The following is an 8,684-nucleotide window of genomic DNA, read 5'->3' on the forward strand; positions in this document are numbered from 1 at the left end:
ATGATCGTAGTTGATATAACTTTGTTTTAGTTTTCTTTTCAATTATATGTGTACATACTTAAAAATAATAAGTTTTCGACTGTCATAAAATGTATAACTTCAATGAAGAGATCAAATTCGAATCTCCGCCTGACATATTACTGGTCAAAGAAGAAAAGAAAAAGATTGGTTCATAATTGTTATGTATACAATTATATTATCATATGTATCGAAACAACCTATATTATATATCATGGCTACCATCTTCTTAAGTTTTTCAAGTACTTGTAAATATATTAGAATAGATAGTATATAATGTTTCATCAGAAGTTGGCTATATATATTATGGATTATTTTAACTATAAATGGTGTGTCACACTTGAGGTAATGTATTGATTAAATTTTGGATGAAATCATATAAAGTGAAATATGATAAGATCTAAGTGGCCCCAATTTTGTATCTTTGTCTTCAACTTTAAAATGCTTGCACATCTACCTCATTCTTAGATTTCTATAAACCTAATCAATAAATTTATCTTGTTTTATCATTTATGTGTAGTGTTTTTTCTTTTTTCTTTTTTCTTTTTTTCTTTTTTTTTTTCTCCACCTACTGTTTTGGCAAAAAAATTCTAAAAGTATTTTTAGAATCTGACAAATTTTAGAAATTAAAAATGGAAAACACTAGACTCCAGACAGACCACTTAATCATTTGTGATAGTGATATTTTCAAACTAATTTTTGAAACTCTTTTAAAAAATTAAATAATATTCCAAATTTTGTTTTTGTAAAAACTAAAAAATAAACAACAATTTTCAAGGGAAAAAAATAATAAGAAAAAAGTCCTGATTTTTCTGTTAATTTTGTATCTTCTTGATTTTTTCTCATGATTATTCATCTAAATCTATCTTTTATTGTCAGATTTGATTTTATCCTATTCATTATTGATTTATTTATATATTTTCTTATCAAATTTGGTTTTATCTTATTTCTTTTTAATTTATTTATATATTTTGTTATCAAATTCAGCTTTTTGTTACCTTTTTTTTTTTTTTAAATTGATTAAGTTTTATCTAATTTTTTTTTCAATTTTTTTTTTTATATATCTAGGGATTTGTATTCTTATCATGGTTTAACTATTTTTTTTTGTTTCATACATTTTTTTATATTATTATTATTTATATAGTTTATGTTTTTTAAAATGTAATATAATAATATAATAATATATCATTGATACATAAACGGTAATATTCCGAGATCTTGTGAATTTAAATTAATTATCTTAAATTATTGAATTATGCTCCCTTTAATTTTGTATTTTAGTGTCAAAACTAATATAATTGAGAAAATAATCTATTTAAATTTATTTGATACGAGATTTGAAAATTTTGCATTTAAATTGATAAAAGATTTGAGGGAAAAGTATAAGAGTCAACATTATTTGGAACTCTCTCTCTGTATATATTTCATCTTTTAAGCACCCAATAAATTTTAATAGAGTTTGATGTCTAGATTTTGTTTTAGAATTCAATTTTTATATAATTCAAATCAATAAAAAAAAAAAATAAAAGAAAGAAAAAAAATATATAACCCTATGAGCTACAACTTCTTTCTCTTTTCCCATTTTTGTTGTTCTCGTAACCACATATCATACCACCAGTTAAGGTGCTTTTTTTTTTTTTTTCCTTTTCTCACTTTTTTTTTATTCGTTCATGAGCCTGTAATCGGCAACTATACAACTCCAATATATGATTTTTCTTTCCTTCAATTGTTTTTTATTCTCTGTGACAATGTGTATTGTGATCGCATGATGAGAAAGAAAACAGAAGAAAAAGGCGTTAGGGTTGCGTGGAGAAAATCTCAAATCTCTAATTTCTTTTTGAGTGGAAAATTGAACGAAGGGGAGAAAAATTTCAAATCCCTAGGTTTTTTTTATTATTATTTTTATTTTATTTTTTTATTATTATTTGAGTTGTTGGTGGTTTTGGTTTTAATTATTTTATATTTTATATTAATGCATAGAGAATTGTAGTAATTATATTATGTAGGTGTTGATTGGACTTTTAGTAGGCTACATTGGTTACCATGTTAATTGTTTAATTACAGTGTATTTGAAGTTTTTTGCATCAACTTATGAACGTTAGGTGTTTATTTGTAAATGAGGACAGTTTTGACAATTTATTATTATATTTTTTTATTATTTAATTTGATTTTTCCATTTTCACTAATTTTGAATTTTTTTTTGCTATTTTTTTCAAATGAAACCTCTAAATTTGCTGGTGAACTTTATATATTATAACAAAAGTTCTAACGGGCCAAAAGAGCAAGTGAAATACCAAAAAAAACCCAACCCACAAGCAAAAAAACGCATGAAATCCATGCTGGTGACCCGACTCGAATCACGTGACTTGTCACGATTCATGATTAATCGTTCCACGCGCACGAATTTTCCACTTTTCTCTCAAACAAGCTAATCGTCTGGATTCTCCTTCTTCTTCTTCCACCGCCGGCCGCTTCCTCTTATTCTTCCTCGTATTACACTCATCGTTCTTCTTCTTCTTCTTCCCCGCCACTACTTCTTTTTCTTCTTCCACCATCACTGATCGATCTTCTTCTTCTTCTTTCATTGCCGCTACTTTTCTACTCGCGGCATCTTCCTCCTCCTCCTCCTCCTCCTCCTCCTCTTCTTCTTCTTAATTCTTCTTCCGTAGTTGCTTTTAATTCTATCTTTCTTCTACCGATGCCACACCATATAAGGATTCAACTACAACTTGAAGGTTATAACTCTTTCTTTTCTTCTAATCAATTTATCCATGATTATATTGTAGTTATTAAACATAATTTTTGTTATTTATTAACCCAAAATATTGTGTATAGATGGTAAGAAATATATATATATATAAAATAAAGACAAATAGAGGAGAATCATCAAAGAAACCAAAGAGGATAAAAATTGAAAAGAAGGAAAAATGGAAATGGAAGCTAGAACAAAAGGTATAAATAAGCTTTATTATTATCTATCATAGATAGACATTGATAGTAGTCTATCAGTATCTATATATAATATCTGTGATAGAAACTGATATTAATCTATCATTATCTATCCGTGATAGATAATGATAAAATACTATCAAACATTATGTTTTGATAGAGAGTGATAATATTCTATCACTCCTATTATTATTGATAGAGAGTGATAGATATGTTTAATAATATCTTGCTTGTTTGCTCATTTGCTCAATGATAGATATGTTTGGTTGGTTGATTGGATGTTTTTAAATTTGTTTTGTTCTGATTCTAATTTGTTTATATAAAAGAGAAGAGTTTATTTAAATTGATGGTTCAAAAGTCACCCTACAAAAATAAAAACACATAAATAAAAACCAAAAGCACCATAGTATCATCTTATGTCTGAAGCTAACTTTGATGAGTTTGAGTTGTGTTAGCTCCCTGCCATTCACATATTCATATTTCTATGCTAAACTAAGATCATCAGCATGGTTAAAAATCATGACAACACATGAGTTTCATGATTTACATTCCTTTACGTACAAAATTAAATGTTATCTGCCAAATTTGAGAAGTGGTAGCTTTTGATTGGAATTGTCTCTACTTTTGGTTATTCCACTGGCACTACGTTTGACCTTGTATTGATAGACATTGATTGTGTTCTATCACTATCTATCAATGATAGATTACTACGAGTGTAACATACATTGGTTGTATGCTATCGCTGTTTGTCACTGATAGGCAGTGATAAATTACTATTAATGTCTATATGTGACAAACATTGATAGTATTCTATCACTGTCTACTAGTGATAGGCAATGATTGAATACTATCAATGTTTATCACTGATAGTGTTTATCACTGGTAGGCAGTGATAGTCTATCACTATTTATCAGTGATAAACATTGATAGAATCAATGTCTATCAATACATAAAGAATTTTTGTTCCTGATCTCTATGTATCATATAAATATTGTTATTGAAAATATACTACCTAATATATTTGTTTAATATCTTTTGAACAGATAGATCATGAGTTCATCATGGAGGATCTAGTAAAAATTTAAGAGTTACGATATACGTAGATCTAAAAGTCTTGCAAGTAATAAAAAAGAAATTGGATGAAAACTGTTTAGCTAAATTAGAAATAGTCCTTTTGGACATTTTCTTAACCTTAAAATGGAAAAAAATTCCCACCCAATTACCAAATTACCTAGTAAGAAGACAAGTCTTTACCAAGAAGCTAAATATCTTGGCTTTTAATTTTAATGGACAAATAGCTAGGATTGAAAGGAACTCAATTTCCTATGGTAGATTTAGAAAAAGAAGATCATGTACCAAAACTTAAGAATGCTTTCTTCTTTCATGATGATAAGGTTCCTAGAAGTGATCTAGATAGAACATTCAAAATGTTACGCCATTCTAAAAATCACATGGTTAAGGTTAAACTAGCAAACCTATACATCTTGGACAGTATACAACAAAAATAATTGGAAACACCTCGATATAATGGACAATGAAGAATGGTTGCAAGAATATCTATGGGGAAGATTATCATATCACCTAAGGTATGAGTTCTTCAAGAAAACTTCTTACACAGAGAAAGATGTATACCTAAAAGGATTTCCGTTAGTATTGGTGTATTGGGCTTTTGCCAATTCCAAAACTTTCATCATTAGATGTTGGTTTTGAGAGAAAAATTTATAATCAAGGTCTAAAAATAATAAGATGGGAGAGTCTACGACCAGATGAATTGAGAATCCTGCATCAAAACATATTCGAAACAAATGATGTAAGTAATTCCTTATTTCCATTTTCTTTTCATTATATTATTTTTAATTGCACTTACTTGATAGACAAAGATATCAAACAAAAGACCGTGTTTATCACTGATAAATAGTGATAGAAAGTTGTCACTGTCTATCATTGATAGAAGTGATAAACAATGATAAAAGTCCATCACTACCTACCACTAATAGATAGTGATATAAGTCTATCACAATTACTATCTAGTATTGTTTTCTGATAAACTTAAAATGTGTTTACTTGTTGTTTTGTATGGTTCCACTACAAGTAACAAATCTGAATCAAACATCATGCAATATTTCATTAAAATGGAGAAAAAAGAGATGGATGACAAGCAGAAAGAAAAAGAAAGGGAAAAGGAAAATAAAGAACTTGAGGAATTAATTGAAGAAGGAAGAGAAAATATGACAACGAAAAGAATCATGGAAGATATCTAAGAACTAAAAGAAGGCAAAAGAGAATTGAAAAAAGGACAAAAAGAAATACTAAGTTTGTTGAAAACATTTATGAATGGCCTAAAGCATACACTTCCATATGAAAAATCTTGCACAAAATCTTCCACATGAGCATGAAAAAGAGCCTGAACTGGGTATGCAGAAAAATAAAGCTCCTTCTTCAAGCCTCCAAGTTTGAACAAAATAGTAATATTGATGAGATGATTAAATATGCAACAAAATATATATCTGGGTAAGTATTTGATATTTGGTATTTTATTTTTTAATTGTAACCATAAATTTACTAACTATAAAATGTCTATGTAGATTGAAATTAGGAATGATAAAAGGTTTGTACACAAGTTTTTGTACTGATAGACAGTGATAGAAGTCTATCACTGTCCTATCATTGTCTATCAATACCTTTTTGTTTGTCTTTGATTTCTGTTTTTTGTTATAGAAATCTCATTCTTTTCATTATATTTGTGTTTGATTTATGTTTTTTGTTTTAGGAATATGACATCCAGACATAAATACTCGAAAAACAAGGTGATTTCAAACTTATTCCAACTCTATCTTTAGAAACCCCAAAAACACAAAAATTGACACCATAGTTGGAGGATGGTTAGATACAAAAGAAAAGGGTTTGATTCTTCTCTTAAGCTAATAGACAAAATGTTTATGAACACTGATAGAAGCACTTAGACTTCAATGGATAAACTTCTATCATTGTCTATCACTCATAGAAATTGAAACTAAATAATAACACATTGTTTTATTGCATAAAGTTGTTGAAGCTTATCAACTTCAAAAGAAGGTAAATATCTAAATGATAGAGTATCACTTATTAGAATTCTATCAGTGCTAGGAAGTGTCTGTAGTTGATAGACACTGATAGAAGTCTATCAATGTCCATCACAGATAGACACTGGTAGAAGTCTATCAATGTCCATCACTGATAGACACTGATAGAAGTCTATCATTGTCCATCAGTGATAGACACTTCCTGTTAGAAGTCTATCACTTCATTCATTCTTTTGAAGTCTATCATTGCCTATCAGCGATAGACATGATATAATTCTATAGTGTCTATCCCTGATAGACAATGATATACTTCTATCATTTCCTTTGATTCTTATGAAACAATGACATATTATATTATTGCAGCAACATGAATTTGAAGTTGTTGAACATGTGGAAAAAATTGATAATGTTGAGAAGAATAAGGTAAACATATAGACACTATGAAAAAAAGTGATAGATTATTTTCTTAAGTATTTTAGAATTTTGGATTGCTTGCAAGAAGTTGAGCTTGAAGAATTTGATTTAGAGATATCTGATAAAGAAGAAAAAAAAAAGAGAGAAAATCAAAATTTAAAAATGAGAAAAAGGTAAATATAATCAATGTCTATTTATAAAATACTATCAATATCTAACACTGCATTATTACTTCAAAATATTTTATTGCAACCTGTTGAGGAAGAAGAGAATGTTGTTGAGCAAGAAGAAGAAGACAATGTTGTTGAAGAAGAAGAAGAACATGTTGTTGAGGAAGCCATTAATAAAGAAAATGACAATGAAAAGAATAAAAGAATTGAAAATAAAATAAAACAACCAAGTGAAAAGAAGGTAAATAGTTGCCGGTGATAGTTTTCTAGATATTTGTACATGTTCATATCATGATAGATAGGGCGATAGTGATCTATCACTATTTATTGATAGATAGTGATAGACCACTATCACTGTCTATCAATGTTAGATAGTGAGAGATTTTTCAATAAATCAATTTGTTCGTTAATATTATGTTCATATATTTCTTGCTATATAGATGTAAATAGAGTTGCTGATATCATGATAGATAGTTTTCCAATTCTAATATTTATATCACTAACATCCTTTCTTATTACAATTATTTTAGTTTGTTGAAGGAAAAGGGAAATGTAGAAAGTTTAGACAAAAGTATTAGATGATGATAGCAAAGTTGTGAAGAAGAGGCCAAAGAGACAAAGGAAACCAACAACAAAGACGATAAACAAAGGCTCTCTAAAACAAAAGGAAAAGAATAAAATAGAGAAAGTCTTGTTGGAGTTGATGCCCTAAATCTCGTGGGTCTTGTAGTTTGTAATTGTATTGTACAAAACACTTTATTTATCTAATAAAACAAGAGGTATTTTATTTGACGTTTAGTTGCATTAACCCACAAAAACTAACTATAACTTAAACATGTATGTAGAGACATATAGGTGGATCATGTTTAAGTGATAATCTAAACGGTCTGCATTAGATGGATAAGATTGGATACCTTATCCTGGTGACACTACAAATATGGCCCGCTTTATAGCTGTTACAATTGTTGTAAAGTACTACAAATAATCTAATTCTGATCATTCATGTGGAGACATGTGAGCGGGAGTATTCTATATAGAGAGTTTGTATAAGACAGAACCACGAAATAAATAGTCTCTCTATATAACACCGTTGTTAGAAGAGATTTATATTTCACCAGGATGACTATAGGTGACTTGACCTGAATCCTGAGTAAGTTGTGAGCTCTTGCCTATGAAGGCGGTTCTTTAATCTGCATGGATGAGAGTGACCTATTTTGGGGATTCGTCTGATTAAGGAGCTGAGAACACAGCTACATAAGAAAGAATTCACTCATTCTCTATAGTTAGAGAAAATAGAGAAATTTCTCCCTTAATGACTGATTCCAGAGCTTGAACAATGTGGTGTCATACCCTCTCCTAGTCCGAGAGAGGTTCAGTTATAGTTGGACTATAACTTATTGTTCATTAGAGGGATTAGTGATACTTAGAGTTAGATGTAACTACAAGGACCAAATGGTAACTTTAGCCCAAAGATGTACTTATGAGCAATTTGTGAAGGGTTAATGCATTGTCGATTGGTTATATCCAATAGACACAGAAATATATCTATAGTGCAAAGAGTGCAACTATTGGTCTTTAGTGGAATGATCGAAAATTAATGGAAGTTGATTAATTCAATTAAAGAGTTTAATTGATTAATCAAGTACCATTAAAGCTTCAATCTATAGGTCCATAAGGTCCTCTTGTTAGTTCAATTGGGATTGATGATAATCAAATTAATTTTTCAATTGGAAAAGTTAAATTTTTTCATCTTCTTCTTGCACTCTTATATAACACCAAAATGTGCAAAATTTTGGTGAAGTTCGTGTTGTGATTTTGCTCTAAAAAATAAAGAAATTATTCCCCTTCCATAATTATTCTTGAAGCTCACAAACTCTCTACAGTTCTCTACCCTCCGAGAATATCGAGGTCTCCATGTGGTGATTTTCGATTGATTGAAAATTTGCTGTTGTGATTTTGGGCGTTCGTGATCGAAGAGTTCGTTGTTGTGTTCGAGAATTTGGAGAGAATTGTGAAGAGATTAGTCTTCAAGGATATGTGATTTTCAGATCTTTATTTCCTCTGTAAGTTC

General features: G+C 29.1%; 1 long non-coding RNA gene across 1 annotated transcript; it reads left to right on the forward strand.

The window, feature by feature from the left end:
- Positions 1–2,450: 2,450 nt before the first annotated feature.
- Positions 2,451–7,411, forward strand: LOC150034535 (uncharacterized). The gene is made up of 2 exons (XR_016531388.1): positions 2,451–2,753; positions 4,011–7,411. It is a non-coding gene; the product is annotated as an uncharacterized LOC150034535 (long non-coding RNA).
- The last annotated feature ends 1,273 nt before the right edge of the window (positions 7,412–8,684 follow it).

This window comes from Benincasa hispida, chromosome 8 (assembly GCF_027475165.1).
Source record: "Benincasa hispida cultivar pf3 chromosome 8, pf3_genome.v1.1, whole genome shotgun sequence".
In the NCBI taxonomy this organism is placed as follows: domain Eukaryota; kingdom Viridiplantae; phylum Streptophyta; class Magnoliopsida; order Cucurbitales; family Cucurbitaceae; genus Benincasa; species Benincasa hispida.